This window comes from Natator depressus, chromosome 3 (assembly GCF_965152275.1).
Source record: "Natator depressus isolate rNatDep1 chromosome 3, rNatDep2.hap1, whole genome shotgun sequence".
NCBI classification, from domain to species: Eukaryota; Metazoa; Chordata; order Testudines; family Cheloniidae; genus Natator; species Natator depressus.
In genome coordinates this window covers 8,798,392-8,814,361 of record NC_134236.1, presented here as the reverse complement: position 1 = coordinate 8,814,361, position 15,970 = coordinate 8,798,392, and the positions used below count along the sequence as shown (strand labels likewise).

The 15,970-nt window shown below is 40.8% G+C and overlaps 1 protein-coding gene across 6 annotated transcripts in view; it reads left to right on the top strand.

Annotated features, from left to right (window-relative positions):
- Nucleotides 1-15,970, top strand: part of NCOA1 (nuclear receptor coactivator 1) — a 345,055-nt gene that overhangs the window by 135,648 nt on the left and 193,437 nt on the right. The window contains exon 3 of one of the 6 annotated variants that reach the window (XM_074947372.1): nucleotides 13,801-13,912. The exons of the other annotated variants lie outside the window; for them this stretch is intronic. The gene's annotated coding sequence lies outside the window, so the exon portion shown is untranslated. The remainder of the gene's footprint in view (nucleotides 1-13,800; nucleotides 13,913-15,970) is intronic. 6 annotated transcript variants of the gene reach the window in all.

The window sequence follows — 15,970 nt, the reverse complement described above, 5'->3', positions numbered from 1 at the left end:
TAGTTCACCTGCGTGTGTTATACAAACCATGGCCCCAGTTCTGCAGCTGGATCCATATGGGCAGACTTCTGCCCAGAGCTCCATTGTGGCTCCTTGTGGACACAGGGATCTGCTTGTATAGATCCATTTTCAGGAGCAAGGCCCATGTTAGGAAGATAACAAACATAGACTAGTAACACATGACAATGTGGAAATACACATTGCCATGCGCTTCATAAAAAGCGTAAGGGAAGAAACTCCATTTGAGCTAGTCTCTGATTTTTAAGTGTTTCCAAATGTTAGTGTAGAGGCTCTTGAAAGCTCTTCTAGTAGGATTTCTTGTTCTGTCTTGGGTAAAAGAGGAATAAGTTGATTCAGAAACCAAAGGCTGTGCGTGTGTGTGCGCAATAGCAAATGAAGATATCCACACTTTAGAACATTTGGTTAAGATACATAGAATCATAGAATATCAGGGTTGGAAGGGACCTCAGGAGGTCATCTAGTCCAACCCCCTGCTCAAAGCAGGACCACTCCCCAATTTTTGCCCCAGATCCCTAAATGGCTCCCTCAAGGATTGAACTCTCAACCCTGGGTTTAGCAGGCCAATGCTCAAACCACTGAGCTATCCCTCCCCCCGAATTTATACATATTTACATTATCCTGTAATTTACATTATACTGTAATGGCTCCTTAGGAGCTATTAAAATGCTTTTGAAAGGTTTTAAAATCTTTTTTCTGTTTTAAAAAACAATAAAAACTTAAGTATAAAAGTGTTTTTAAAAGTTCTTTAAGATTTAGCATGTCTTCACCGAATCGCTGTTTTTTCTGCTTTGGCTTCAGCTTCATAGACTTCCAAGACAGGTGGTCTTTTTGAACTGATAAATTGAAACTGTTCATAGAAAACTTTGTCAACAGAGTCTGTGTTAAAAGTAAATGGAAAACGGAGGACTGCAATGCTTGCTGTTCTCAACCCCTTGTATTACATTCCCAGTGTTTCCAACTCTTGTGATTTTATTTAATGGTGTTGGGATATTTTGTGTTTTTGGCCTCTGGATTCATATTATTACTTGAGAACCACAGCTTTTATTTAAAAACAAAGTTTCTAGTTCTTGTGGGTGCAGAGAAAAACCTTAAAAATATGACCCCTAAAGGCTGAGTCTCCAGAAGGCAGACAAAAAGAATGGCAAACATATGACTTTAGAAATATCTCATGATTTTAAAGGCTGTTTCATGAATTTGGGGGCCTCATTTTTTTTGAACAGTTAGGATTAATAATACTACATTTCTACTCCACTGGGGTTAGTTGAAGAGTGGGACAATTTCAGATGTGATACATTAGGTGTTGTAGGTTACATGTAGCCAGAAGAGAGTGATCATAGAATCATAGGACTGGAAGGGATCTTGAGAGGTCATCTAGTCCAGTCCCCTGCCCTCATGGCAGGACTAAATATTGTCTAGACCATCCCTGACAGGTGTTTGTCTAACGTGCTCTTAAAAATCTCCAGTGATGGAGATTCCACCATTGATGTAGCTGGAAAATCAGTTGTGCAGAGGGAAATGGAATGCAGACATGGGTATTGCTAAATTGGGTCAGACCAGTTTAGTCCCATGTTCTGTCTCCAGCAATGGCCAGCACCAGCTGACTCAAAGGAAAATGCAAGAGCCCTGCGGAAGGAAGTTAGGGAAAAACATGCCCCTGGAAGAGTTTCGTCTTAATCCCCATTAATTAGAGGCTGGTTTATGCCCTGAAGCAGGAGCATTTTAAGGTATTAAGTTAAGGTAGGTCTGACCTCCTACCGTAACAGACATGCTAAAGGGCTGGAAAAAGGTGTAAGTTGCCAACTGATCCTTGTTCGGTAACTTATGCCACTTAACTCTTCACCTCGAAGTCTGACTTAGTGCACAGGACCTTACTTTCAAGGGTTTAAGTTAGTTCTTTCAAGCCATAGGGTGGTATTTTCAGAATGCCTAAGGGCTAAATTTTGTGCCGATAAATTCAGTGAGGGTTTTGTTATAGAATTTTGTGGAAGCAGGATCACCCCTTAAGTGAGTTAGGAGCCCAAGTCTCATTGAATGTTTAAGTGATTAAAAACTATATACTTTTCCTTGCTGTCAGCCCCTCTTACCCCACCTCCCCCACACACAATATTTGATGTGGAGGAGGTGATTGAAGGCTATTTGCTGCATTAGCTATGGAGCTATGGCTCTCTGAGGTGCTAGCATTCTCTCTTCATCCTCTTGCAGATATGGTTGTAGCTGCCTTCTCTGCAATGTGAAATCAAGCTTGGGGAAAGTGGCTTTAAAGTCTCAGTTGTTTTGACTGGTCGATTACAAAGGGCATTTTTTAGTGACAATTGTTTACAATATGGGAAGCATGTGTGTTCTAAAGGACGCTGGCAAGGTCGGGAGGCAGAGAATGCCCTCCCTTTCTCTAGCTCTGTATATGCTAACAATGCTCATGTCCAGTAATTTCCTGTGTGGCCTCCCCCCGGCCCCAATCTGTACGTTAGTCTAAATCCTTGCATCCCTGAAACAAGTCCATGATGGCCCTTCTGAAGCCTGTGTTGCACGTGCAGTCAATGGAGGCCACCACGCCCCTTGTTCTTGTCTTAAATATAAATAGCTTTCTGGCTGCTTTGCCAACAGACCTGGCGCCTCGAGTGATTCTCGCACGACCTCGGAAAATGCTGCCAGACTGGCTCTGCGAGTGAACATGTGTGAAATGACTGGGGGAAGGGGAAATCTAATGAAACAGTTAAGTTTCAGGCAATAAGCAGGTCACTATAAACAGAGGGATGAGAGGGAGTGTTATTGCTTGGTTCAGAGATCTCGACTCCCTATGGGAGTTGGCTCTCTGAGGATCTCCCTGGTAATTGGGAGCTTACTTTGCAGTGACTTCCTGTTCTACAGACGTGAACACGTTAGGAGACTGTAGGGCCAATTTCTCCCTTGCCTTGCACTTTGTGTGGTAGTTTCAATCTCTGCAAAGTGAGTGTGACTATGATAGTGTTTTATGCACACTTTGCAGGGGAAACAACAACACAAGGTGCAAGGCAATGGAGTCTCATGTTCTAGGGCCTCTGATGAGCAGAGAGGTGGAGGTTAGATAGTCCATGCAATTCACAGTAACAACTTCGTCCCATGATGGAGGGAGAAAGAGTCCGTATGTTTCAGCCACTACTATCCTTGATCTACTCCTGTTCACATTTCACACCTGGGCACAAGCTGTTTAGTTTGCCCCTGTCAAGATCATTTTTTCCATCTCTCTTCAGTACTACTGTTTACTTCTCCAAACACCACCTCCTCTCCCCAAAAACCTCCTTAAATCGTAGTGTCTACCTGTGGCTCACCATGGTGAGAATACAGTTTAACCCTCAGTTCTCATTGGGAATCAGCTGTTCCCAGGCCTGTATCATCTGCACAAACTGGGCACAGCAGGGTTAATAAAACAGCTGCTAGCTCTTGTGAATTTTAAGATAAGTCCCTTATTTTAATTTTGGACATGAGGGGTGTGAACCTAGGACTTTGTTCTGGGAACCCCTGACCCTTTAACATGGTGTTTCAGGTAATGAATTCATTGTCTCCTTCCAAACCTCCACTTCCACCTCCTTACACACAAATGTAGAGTGTTTCCCTATTACATTGCTTGATTCAGAAGAGATGCTCATCTGTTCCATGTATGTCTTGCCTTTGATAAGTCTCTTGATTGGAACAGTGTGTGGTTCCCCTTGTCACTTCATATGGCTTTATTTTTGTTTTGCATCAGCTGGAGGCTCTTTTAAAGTAGTCTGCGTGCCCATGAGCAATTTATGCTGGTTTGCCTTGCAGGATTGGGTCCTCAGTGTACATTCAGTAGCCCCAATGGGATTTCTGCTCAGGGCCCTTGAGATGTGACAAAAAGGAGCAAAAACTGATCTGCTTTCTGTGTGGGAGTAGGGAAAGTTGTCTACCCTTCTCTTTCCCTATCACAAGCCAAGCATTTCACTACTGTAGTAGTAATCCAGATACCAAATCCAAGCTGTGTGTTTATAGCTGGAGAAATTGTGTAGAGATAAGGCTTTAGTTTATCAGTTTGCTTTTTGAATATGACACCAAAAAAGATAACTTCTACAATCTACTAATAAACGTGATTTGTATCAGTTTGGAGACAATCAGCATATCTTGATAAGAAAATAAATACTAGCCGGGAAGAAGAGGTTTATGGAGCAATGTACAATAATTTATTGTTCCTTTTAGTAACCTGGTCACTAGAGTAGTTAATAGACAAGTTTGTGGGGAAGAAGGATAGCCTTGTAGTTAGGAAACTGGACTCAGACTTGAATTCTGGGCTCAGTTCCTGACCCTGGCACAGACTTCCTGTATGATCTTGGGCAAACCACTTAAGATCTCTGTACTTAAGGTCCCCATTTGTTTAAAAAAAAAAAAAAGAAAGAAAAAGAAAAAAAAGAGAGAGAGAATACTTCCTTCTGCTCTTCCTTTGTCTAATTTATTTAGATATTAAGAACTTTGGGGCCAGGACTGTCTCATTCTATGTATTTGTACAGCGCCTAGCACACTGGGGCCCTACTCTGGGTTGGAGGTTTGGGACACTGCTGTAATACATAGGAACTATCAAATTGGATCAGACAGAGGTCCATCTGGTCCAGTATCCCATCTCTGAACTTGGCCAGCATCATCTATTTCAGTGGAAGGTGCAAAAATCTTTGCAGTTAGGTAGTTAAAGGGCAACCTGTCCCTTAGGAAAATTTCCTCCTAACCCCCAAAACTAGATGTTAGCGTATGCCCTGAAGCAGGAGGATTTAGAGGCCTTTCCAAATTCTTGTTTATATAATATTATAAGTCAATATTTTTCTATCCATATAAATGTCTAATCTTATTTTGAATCTTGGTATATCTTTTGTGTCAGTGATATACTCTGTGGCAATGAGTTCAACGGACTAATTGTGCATTGTATGAAAAGCGCTACTGCTATTAATGATGTCCAAATGATACTTGCCTTTCTGATCTGAGTGGACTGCTCATTGACTTTACTGAGAGTGTGTACTTGACTAAAACAATCAGGATTTGACCTCAGTTTACTGAGGTTGCATGCCAAAAGGGAACATGTATATCTCTAGTTGTAAATGTACAGCTGTCTCCAATGGTTGACTGTTTTCAGTGTTTTATCATGGTGCTGTTTAATATGTTTGAACAGGAGATTTTCAGTAGGTTTAACAGGCAGACGTGCTCTTCCTTTAAGCTACTTGAGTCTTACTCAACAGTTTGAGTATTAAATTTTGCTTTAAAGACTCAAATGGTAAGAGATCAGAACTACGTTAGGCATGTTCTACTTTAAAAATAATTGATGTAAAATAAAAAATGGACAAGCTCTTCTGGTGTGCAAAGTTCAAGAGATTGTGTGTGTGTGTCTTTTTTTCTCTCTGTCTTTCAGTGTAATTAACTAAATTCTTTTCTAAACCCTAAGGGCTAAGAGTTTCAAAATTTCCTACACGTTTTGCCCCTTTACGCATGTGTTTGCTTGCCTTGTTCTGCAGGCTAAGGGTGCGTTCTTCTCTAATGCAGCTATTTTATAAAATTGCATTGCCAGTAGTGTATAACTTTGATTTGAATGCTGTTGATGGCAGTGTAAATAAGAACACTGGCACACACCTCTCTTTAAAATAATTCATATGCAGAGCCAGACTGGGTACTTTGTACACAGGCTCTTGTTGGGAGGGTGGATCTTGAGAGGGAATTGGCCTTACCGCTCTCTGCTCCCTTTGGAACAATGTGCTCCCCCGAGGACGCATGGAGGGAGTGCACTCTGCACTCCACTCTGCACTCCACTAAGCATGGGGGACTGGGGTTATCTATCCTTGTGTGAGGTATGACAGGGGAATAAGGAAATCTTGTGCCTAATCTCTGCATACAGACTAGTGGCAATCTGGGCCATAACTAGCTCTGATATAGGCCACATCTGCAGTAGGCTTCTCAATATGTTCATGGTTAGGCTATTGTTACCTTTGATATGACAGTGATACTCATGTATAGACTCAGAATTCTGTAGAGGATATTGTCTTTATAATAAACACTTCCAGTGAAGGATCTCAAAGTACTATATGGACATTAATGAATAACTCTTCTCCCTAGGGAAGAGAGGAAGCATTCCCCCCCCCCCCTCAGATTTTGGGAGGAAGGAGGAGGGAGTTGAGATGCAGATTGTGTGACCCTCAGCAAATCACATAGGCAGTCCATGGCTGCATCAGGAAGAAAACCTTGACCTCAACCCTGGGCCTTAATCACAAGACCATCTTTTCCAAATTATAATTTTATTAATTTTGCAGAATAAAGAAAACCTCTGGCAATGTTTGAATTTTAAAAAAGTCCTCTAGATTATAATCTAAAATATAGTGAATCTTTTTAGTGTTTATAATGGGCTCAGTCCTGCTTCCCATTTGGGAATAGATCTGGTCCATTAGATGGTATTGATAAAAGCAGAACAATAAGGAAGTGTTAACTGATCTGCTTGGCAGGCTGTCAGAGATGCTGACATCAAACATATTTCACAGAACACGTGTCCCAGTCACATCTGGCTTACAATTAAGGCTGGTTACCTAAGCCATTACAATTAGATAAGAATAACAAAGGCAACACACTTCAAAAAGCGAGACTGGATCCAAGGTATCTCTTGATTGTTTTCTCTTGTCGTATAATTGAACCCTTAGGTCCCCTCCGCTCTATGGGAGGCAGGATATTTTCATCACTAGTTTATAATTATTTCTGTTGTGAAACCTCTTATGAGGCGTTAAAATTAAAATAATAAGGGCAGTGAGATACTGATCCTTCCTGCTCAGGAGGGGGCCTGTGTACAGCCTGCTACTTCTAAATGCTTTGTCTGTGAAGCTCTTGGAGGTGGAAAGTGCTAAAAATATTAATAAAAATTTAATTCTAGAATTATGCAGAGCAGAGGTTAAAGTGACATCTTATTGTTTCAGATGGGAAATGTATGGCTCAGAGGGAATGGACAAGAGCAACACCAACCTAGAGATGGATCCTAATAGTGCAGTAGAGCATCACCAGTCTGCCCCCAAATAGCAGTCTCTGCTTGCTACTCAGCTAAGGTGGTTACAGATATGCAGTGGTACATTCTGAAGTGCAGTTACCTCTGTTCAGGAGACCGCGCTTATTAGACAACCACCTGACTTAAAAGAGTAGCTCATGGTATCCCCAAATGAAAGGCTAGCTGGGGCTATTTAGGCATGGCTTTACATTGTGGGCAGTGCTGATTCACAGCGCCTCAGGGTGGCACTGGATGTTTCCTGAACTTCTCAATATACAGCAGGTGTATTGGCTGCTACTAAACCTCCTTATGCAATGCAGCCTGTAGGTTGGTACTGGAATGGGTGGGACCAATAGTTCTGCCTTTTCCCCACTTCCTTTATGATGCTGTATGTCCCCTGGGAAGTAGAGAGGGACAAGATCCGGTGTGTCCCTTAGCACAAAGACAGCAGTTCTGCCTATCCCTTATGTGGGATGCAAGCTGTGTGAGATTTGGGAGACCAGTGTAGCCTAGTAGATGGGTCACTGAACTGGAAGTCAGAAGTCCTGGATTCTGTTCCCAGCTCTCCCACTGACCTGCTGGGTGACCTTGGGCAAGTCACTTTTCCTCTTAGTGCCTCTGTCCCACCCTTCCTATTTAGATTTGTAAGCTCTTCAGGAAAGGGACTCTCTCTTACAATGTGTATATACAGCGTGAGACCCTCATCTCCGTAAATGACTGTGTTACTGTACTGAGAAGAAAATAATGATGCTGTGCTGCTTGTGTTGTTTCCCAGCGTTGTGGCTTCATGTGAAGGCTGGCCAGAAGCGATCCTGCACTGGGTAAATTGAGTTCCTCCTGTACTGGAAAGCTAGTGCTTTTAAGCAGCAGACTTTTGGTCAGTCTCTTTAGTTTGTCCTTTGGAACAGAGTTCCCTATGTTGTCATAACCAACTAGCTAACCTGCAGTTGTTAAAATAAGACAACTAAGTTTTATGATGTAGTCTCCTCCTTGTATTTATTCTTCACTTACTAACTTGCAAAATTCAGGCATTTGTGTCAGTCCCCTGATTGCTGCTGAAAACTAGTGAGGATCTAGTATATACTTAATCCATTTGGAATGAACATTTTGAGGATTTGTCGAGTTGAGATCTGGGGATTTTTTTAGATGTGCTTCTTTCTTCTTGCTGCTGAAAATCATGATTGCACCACTGAAGAGTTTACAGCACACCACATCCATTCAGAAGAACATCTTTTGTTTTTGTCGCTTAGCGATTCTTGGCTGACTTTCAATTTCAGCAACAAACTTCACTTTTCCCTTACCAGAGCCGGTGGAGGTTCTGTATCAAATTAACTGCACTTCCTAGTTAAAGATGTGTTACAAGTATATTAATCCTGGGGGAATGCTGCTAAAAAAATTAAAAAATTGTGCACACTATATTTTAAAATTCTGCATATTTTATTTGTCAAAATAACACAATATGATCATGTCAGTTTCAGTTGTTTTGGTAATTTATTTCAAAGTACCTGTCAGTAAGTATGTCTGTAAAAATACAAACCAACAAAAAAAGAGTTTCAGGAAATGTTTTTTTGACAAATAGACTCCTTACTAGGCATATTAATACAGAATTTTGAGTAATTCATTTAAACTACAATACGGAAATGTATTTCCTGCACCCCACAGAAGCAGTGCAAAGGCTTGAGGGAGTAGGGGTAACAGAGGAGCTGAGAGAGAGGGAAGGAGCCTGGGAATGAACCTGGAGGGTTGTTGGGTGTAGGTGGGAGAAGTATAGAACAGGGTTTTTTTGGAGGGGGGGAGATTGTTGGGGAGCCTCCCCCATGCACATCCTGGCTGACCCCTAGCCACTCCCATTCAGTCAGGCACATCTGCCCCATCCCTGTGTGTCCTTGCATCCCATGTGGCCCTGGACCTTCCTACGCCCGGTCCCCGTGTGGCTCTGCAGCCCCCTACCCATTCAGCCCCTGGCTCAATGCTGACACCCCACTAGCTCCTGAGCTCATGCCCCAGTCTGTCCTCCCCACTAGCCCTTCTGAATCCCAGTTTGTAACCTCCCAGCAGCCCTGTGTGCCCTGTCTGTCCTGTGCCTCCTCACCTGGCCCTGCTGTGAGGAATGCAGCCTCTTCCCCCTCCCTCTCTGCTGGCTGGCTGTCTTCTCTTCTGTTGCCACAGCAGCCCCTGGTGGGCAAAATGTGTGACTGCAGCGCCTCTCCAGCAGACTCTATTCTGCAGAGAAAAATAATCTTGGGGGGACATGAATTCTGCATATGTGCAGTGGCACAGAATTCCCCTAGGAGTAATATATATGGTGGATTATCCAGCAGAAGAATAAGCAGCAGGTGCTAAGGTGTTTACTTGTGTCATTTCTATGTAGGAGACTGCAATTCTTTAGGAATAACTAGCTCTTACTTCTGGAAATCCTGGCTCAGGCCTAATCTGAAGTCCTGAGAAGAATAGGTTGTTTCAGGGTTCTCCCTATCGTGCAGAAGGCTGCATTGCAAAAATAGCAAGCAAATTTCATCATTCACCCACTTGATGGCCTTTGTTCATATTAAAACCAGAGCTGGCTTATTTCTCAGTTGTGACTAAATATCTCACTCTGAAAGATAGGATCTCTCCAGGGCAAAATTTGAAATGCTCAATGCAGGCAGTGTGACAGAAATTTGTAGCTGCTTACATGGAGTTTGGGTAGTGAATAAAAGGACCACTGTAATTTTAGAATAGGTAGCCATATTTACAATCAGGAGTGAGTGGGTTGTTAACTGTGCCTTTTCAAAACCGTAGCAGATACTGAAAAATCAAACTTAGGTCTGGACTTAAAATTGCTTGATATTTATCTACAATGCCCTATCAAACTAGTCTGGTGGTCCTAAGCACAATGATGAGTAAGGATTTGTTTTTCATAGACCTTTTATGGGAGGGCACAAAAGATTTTTGGTTTCATCTGTATAAGATGATTCTGAAAACCACACTATTTCCTGAACTCTGGTTGTAACCTGTGACTTATGAAAGATAATTCTGCCATGTAATATACACAGTTGTATTGTACTGCCAGAGATTTCCTCAAATACTCCACCCTGTTAACAGGCATTGATCTGGCTGTGAAGAGGGTTACATGGATTTTGCTAAATCACTGGTGCAAGTGTCTTATAATCCCCCCTAGTTATAAGGGAGATAGGAGTGCCTGTCTGGGAAAATACAGGGTGTGGACCGAGCAGTCCTGAGGGAGAAACCCTAGGGAGAAAGTTTGACATGAACTTTATTGTATTGTTGATTTCTTACTTAATAAAGGCAAACCTCAATATGGGGGTAAGTTTGGTCTTGTATGTATGTGTGGATTTAATAGAGCAGGCTGAGAAAGGCATCTTGCTCACAAATGTAGTTGGCATGCTTTTAAATCAAACTGTGAACTTAATTAAAGTGTAGGCTTTTGGACTGGACTAAATAGAAATATTAAGTGCTGACAGTCATTTAAGATAAACATGTAACAAACTTCATCTTCTGAATTCAGAAACTAACCATAATGTATAAAAATTGTAACGTTTCTTACAGTGTACTGAGGGTAGCAGGAGAACAAACCTGTTCTTGAATTGCAGAGGTCTGACTTCATTGTCTGAAATGGACACAAGGACTTGAAACTTTTTCTTTCTCCCTCTCCCTCTCAGTGCAGTTAATATCTTCACTCAGATGTATTTCCTTGGTTGTTCCCTGTCTACCATTTTCTGCTTGGAGAGGACAGAAACCATTCTTTTTAGGTGACAAATCTGAGAAACTGTCACACCTTGAGGTGTCTAATAGAGGAGGTTTGGGAACAAATTGATAAACTAAACAATAAGAAGTCATCAGGATCGGATAGTATTCACCCAGGAGTTCTGAAGGAACTCTCATTTGAAATTGCAGAAGTACTAATTGTGGTATGTAACCTATCCCTTAAATCAGCCTCTGTACCAGATGACTGGAGGATAACTAATGTTACACCAACTGTTTTTAAAAGGGCTCCAGAGGCGATCCTGGCAATTATAGGTCAGTAAGCCTCACTTCGATATCAAGCAAAAAATATACTAAAGAACAGAATAATTAGACACACAGATGAACGCAGTAGGTTGAAGAAGAGTCAGCACAGGTTTTGTAAATGCCTCACCAATCTATTAGAGTTTTTTTGAGGAGGACAAAAGGGGTGATCCAGTTGATAAAGTGTATTTGGACTTTCAGAAAGCCTTTCACAAGATCCTTCACCAAAGGCTTTGGAGCAAAGTAAGCAGTCATGAGATAAGAGGGGGAAGGTTCTCTCTTGGATCTATAAATGGTTAAAAGCCAGAAAACAAAGGGCAGGAATAAATGGTTCCCACGGATCTGTACTGGCACCACTGCTGTTCAACATATTCATAAATGATCTGGAAAAAGGGGTAAACAATGAGATGGCAAAATTTGCAGATATAAAATTACTCAAGATAGATAAGTTCAAAGCTGACTTCGAAGAGTTACAAAGGGGTGTCACAAAACTGGGTGATTGGGCTGCGAAGTTGCAGATGAAATTCAATGTTGATAAATGCAAACAAAGGCATATAGGAAAACATGATCCCAACTATACATAAACATTAATGGGTTCTAAGTAAGCTGTGGATATTTCTTGAAAACATCCACTCAGTGTTCAGCGATAGTCAAACGCCCCCCTGAATAGAATGTTAGAAATCATTAGGAAAAGGTACAGATAAGACTGTGAATATGATGATGACTCTATATAAATCCATGATACACCCACACCTTCAATACTGCATGCAGTTCTAGTCACCCCATCTCAAAAAAGATATCTTAGAATTGGAAAAAGTACAGAGAAGGACAACAAAAATAATTAGGGGAATGGAACGGTTTCCCTATAAAGAGAGATCTAAAAAGACTGGGACTGTTCAGGCTGGAAAGAGATGATGGGGTGGGTGGGAGTGGGAAAAATATGAAAGAGGTCTATAAAATCATGACTGGTGTGGAGGAAGTGAATAAGGAAGTGTTATTTACCCCTTCACATAACACAAGAGCCAGGGGTCACCCAATAGGCAGCAGTTTTAAAACAAACCTAAGGAAGTGTTTCTTCGCACGATGCATGGTCAACCTGTGGAACTCATTGACGGGATGTTGTGAAGGCCAAAGGTGTAACCGGTTTAAAAAAAGAATTAGATAAGTTAATTGAGGGTAGATCCAACAATGGCTATGAGCCAAGATGGTGAAGGATGCAACCCCATGCTCTGGGTGTCCCCAAACCTCTGACCGCTAGAAGCTGGGACTGGATGACAGAGGATGGATCACTAGATAATCGCCTCATTCTGTTCATTCCTTCTGAAGCATCTTGCCCAGCCACTAATGGAAGACAGGATACTGGGCTGGATGGACCATTGGTCTAATCTAATATGGCCATTCTTATGTTCTCTTCTGTCTGTGGTTGCTGTTAGTATTATTTGAAAGAGCAACTGTCAAAGGATGTTAGCTTCATCACACAGGTTTAAGGTCAGTGTCCATCACCGGTACAATGTGCTGCGTCTTGTACACTTGTGCTTTGTTGTTTTATAGTCCGTTGTGGTAATTCTCCAGTTGTAGTCCGTGGTCACTTGTAGGTGGGCCAAAGAGATGCTGCTGTCACAGTGAGGAAGCATCTGTCAGTCTGCAAGCTGGTTGTAACCCAGACCGCTTTTAGAGTTTACAGAGGCCAACAAAGCACAAAGGAAGAATATGCCTCTTGGTGGATGATTAGTCTCCATGAATAATTTGTGGGTTATAAACAGGGTTTCTTTCCAATTAAGGAGGCTGGCATGTTAGAGTAATTATCTCTGAGGGAGGTGAATGATGCAATAGAACCAGGTCTGCTTTCTACTCCGAGTAACTTGCAATCCCTTTTCTTGCTGAGATTGGATGGAATACTGAAGAGAGGATATATTTCTGATGAGAATATTGATGATAGAATCCTGTATGCAGTTTTCATATGTAAATTGCAAGTCAAAATGGTTGAGACCAGACCAATAGACCTAAGAGTTGACACACAACTGGGTGGATTGATTTAAATCAGCAATTTAAATAATGATTTAAATCAGGAAGTGGAAAGCCTACATTTAAATAATCAAATCTAATCAACTTTTCCATTTGTACTTCCAGTTATTTTCTAAAAAAAAATGGTTGATATAACTATTAAAACATGTTAATGTATAACTAAACAGAACCTTTACACTAGATTTGATACATCTTTTTGCTACCTAGAAAGGTACATTATAACTATATACATTTTATTATGTAAATTAAATATAAATGTAAATATATTATGTAAATTATATAGCTTAATATTTTCAGTTTTATTCATTGTACATTTTTAATATGTTAGAAAATGGTGAATGATATATTGCTTATTTACTATGTAAGTAACTCATGATTTTTGTGTCAAGCTGCATTAGTATGGTAACTGGGATTTAAATAAACATACAAAACCGCATATAAAATTTATATTAAACAAAACAATGTGAAATGTTTTGGATACATAAACTTGTTCTTATCAAAATATGTTTCACATTTACAATTAAGTGATTTATTAAACAGAGTTATTAACTCTAGTCAGCGAATTAAACTGATTTCAGGTCAGCCTGGGAGAATTTTCAAATATGTCTAAGTGAAAGTGACTGCAGTGTAAGTTCCTACTTGCTAAGTCTCTTGAAAATGAGACAACCATCTCCTAAGTTTCTTAGGTTGTCCTTCAAACTTTTAAAACTAGCAGATTTTATCCCCTCCCTCCTCATTGTTGTTCACAGACTGGAAGAGAGAGAGACAAGTTTTCCTGCTTTTTCAACTCCCAGTCGGTTTCTCAACTTCGAGTGAATTGGTCCACGTGAAGAAGATATTCTTTCTGTGCCTGCATAAGAGGTACTGCTTTCAAAAGCTGGTTTAGCACTTCAGCAAACTCTGGTTCCAGGTGTTTAGCTAGTGACTTCCGCCAGTTCAGTGGTTTGACTTTCTTTAAAACATCAGCAGCAAACACGTACTGCTTGAATGGTTCACCTCCAGCCCTGAAATTTGTTATGGTTGATGAGTGGTGATTAGATGCCCATGGCATGGCACTTCTTCAGCAGTTAGGCATCTACTGTGGTACTTTGAGTTGAGAATATTGACAAAGAAATTGAAGTGGAATAAGTGCTTGATCCATACACTTCTTTACTGCCTGCAATTTATCTTGAAGTTCTTTCCAAATTTCAACAGCATCAGCAATGCAGCAGCCATCTCTCTTCAGTTTATCCAAGGCTATGGAAATAGGTTTCAGTATATTCAGCAAATCTTCTACATTTCTCTTTAGTCCAGTGATTTATCACAAATTGTCATCAGAATTGGCCAATTCATAATAAATAGCTCAAAACAATCAGCCACTGAATTCCATTGCACATCTTGGGGGAGAATTAGTTTGGATCCTCCTGCTCTCTTCAGTGAAGCTGAAGCAAAATGGTTGTTATGGGAGTATTTTGCAATTTCAGCGACATTTTCCTTTATTCATAGAATCGTAGGTCTGGAAGGGACTTCGAGAGGTCTTCTAGTCCAGTTCCCTGCACTCATGGCGGGACTAAGTATTATCTAGACCATCCCTGACAGGTGTTTGTCTAACCTCCTCTTAAAAATCTCCAATGATGGAGATTCCACAGCCTCCCTAGGCAATTTATTCCATTGCTTAACTACCCTGACAGTTAGGAAGTTTTTCTAAATGTCCAACCTAAACCACCCTTTCTGCAGTTTAAGCCCATTGCTTCTTGCCCTATTCTTAAAGGTTAAAGAGAACAATTTTTTTCCCTTCCTCCCTGGAACTACCTTTTATGTTCTTGAAAACTGTTATCATGTCCCCTCTCAGTCTTCTCCAGACTAAACAAACCCAGTTTTTTCAAACTTCCTTCATAGGTCATGTTTTCTAGACCTTTAATCATTTTTGTTGCTCATCTCTGGGCTTTCTCCAATTTGTCCACATCTTTCCTGAAATGTGGTGCCCAGAACTGGACACACTACTCCAGTTGAGGCGTAATCAGTTCAAAGTAGAACAGAAGAATTACTACTAGTGTTTTGTTTACAACACTCCTCCTAATACATTCCAGAACGATGTTTGCTTTTTTTTGCAACAGTGTTACACTGTTGACTCATATTTAGCTTGTGATCCACTATAACCTTCTGTTCTTGGGCAGTCATTTCCCATTTTGTATGTGTGCAGCTGATTGTTCCTTCCTAAGTGGAGTACTTTGCATTTTTCCTAATAGGATGAAATTCAATTTACTTCAGACAATTTCTCCAGTTTGTCCAGACCATTTTCAATTTTAATCCTATTCTCCAAAGCACTTACAACCCCTCCCAGCTTGATATTATCCCCATAAACTAAGTGTACTCTCTGTGCCATCTAAATAATTGATAAAGAATTGAACAGAACGAGACCCAGAACTGATCCCTGCAGGACCCTACTTGATATGCCCATCCAGCTTTATAATGAATCATGGATAGCTACTCTCTTGGAACAGTTTTTCGACCAGTTATGCATCCACCTTATAGTAGCTCCATCTAGGTTGCATTTCCCTAGTTTGTTTATGAGAAGGGCATGTGAGAAAGTATCAAAAGGCTCACTAAAGTCAAAATATACCACATCTGCTGCTTCCTGCTATCCACAAGTCTTGTTATCATGTACTTTCCCATGTTACCTAGAGCTGTACTATAGAACCTCAGTTATGAACTGACCAGTCAACCACACACACCTAATTTGGAACCAGAAGTACAGAATCAGGCAGAGGCTAAAAAAAGCAAATACAGTACAGCATTGTGTTAAACCTAAACTACTAAAATAAAAACGGGAATTTTTTTAAAGAAATTGACAAGGTAAGGAAACTGTTTCTGTGCTTGTTTCCCTTAAATTAAAGACAGTTAAAAGCAGTATTTTTTTCTGCATGGTAAAGTTTCCAA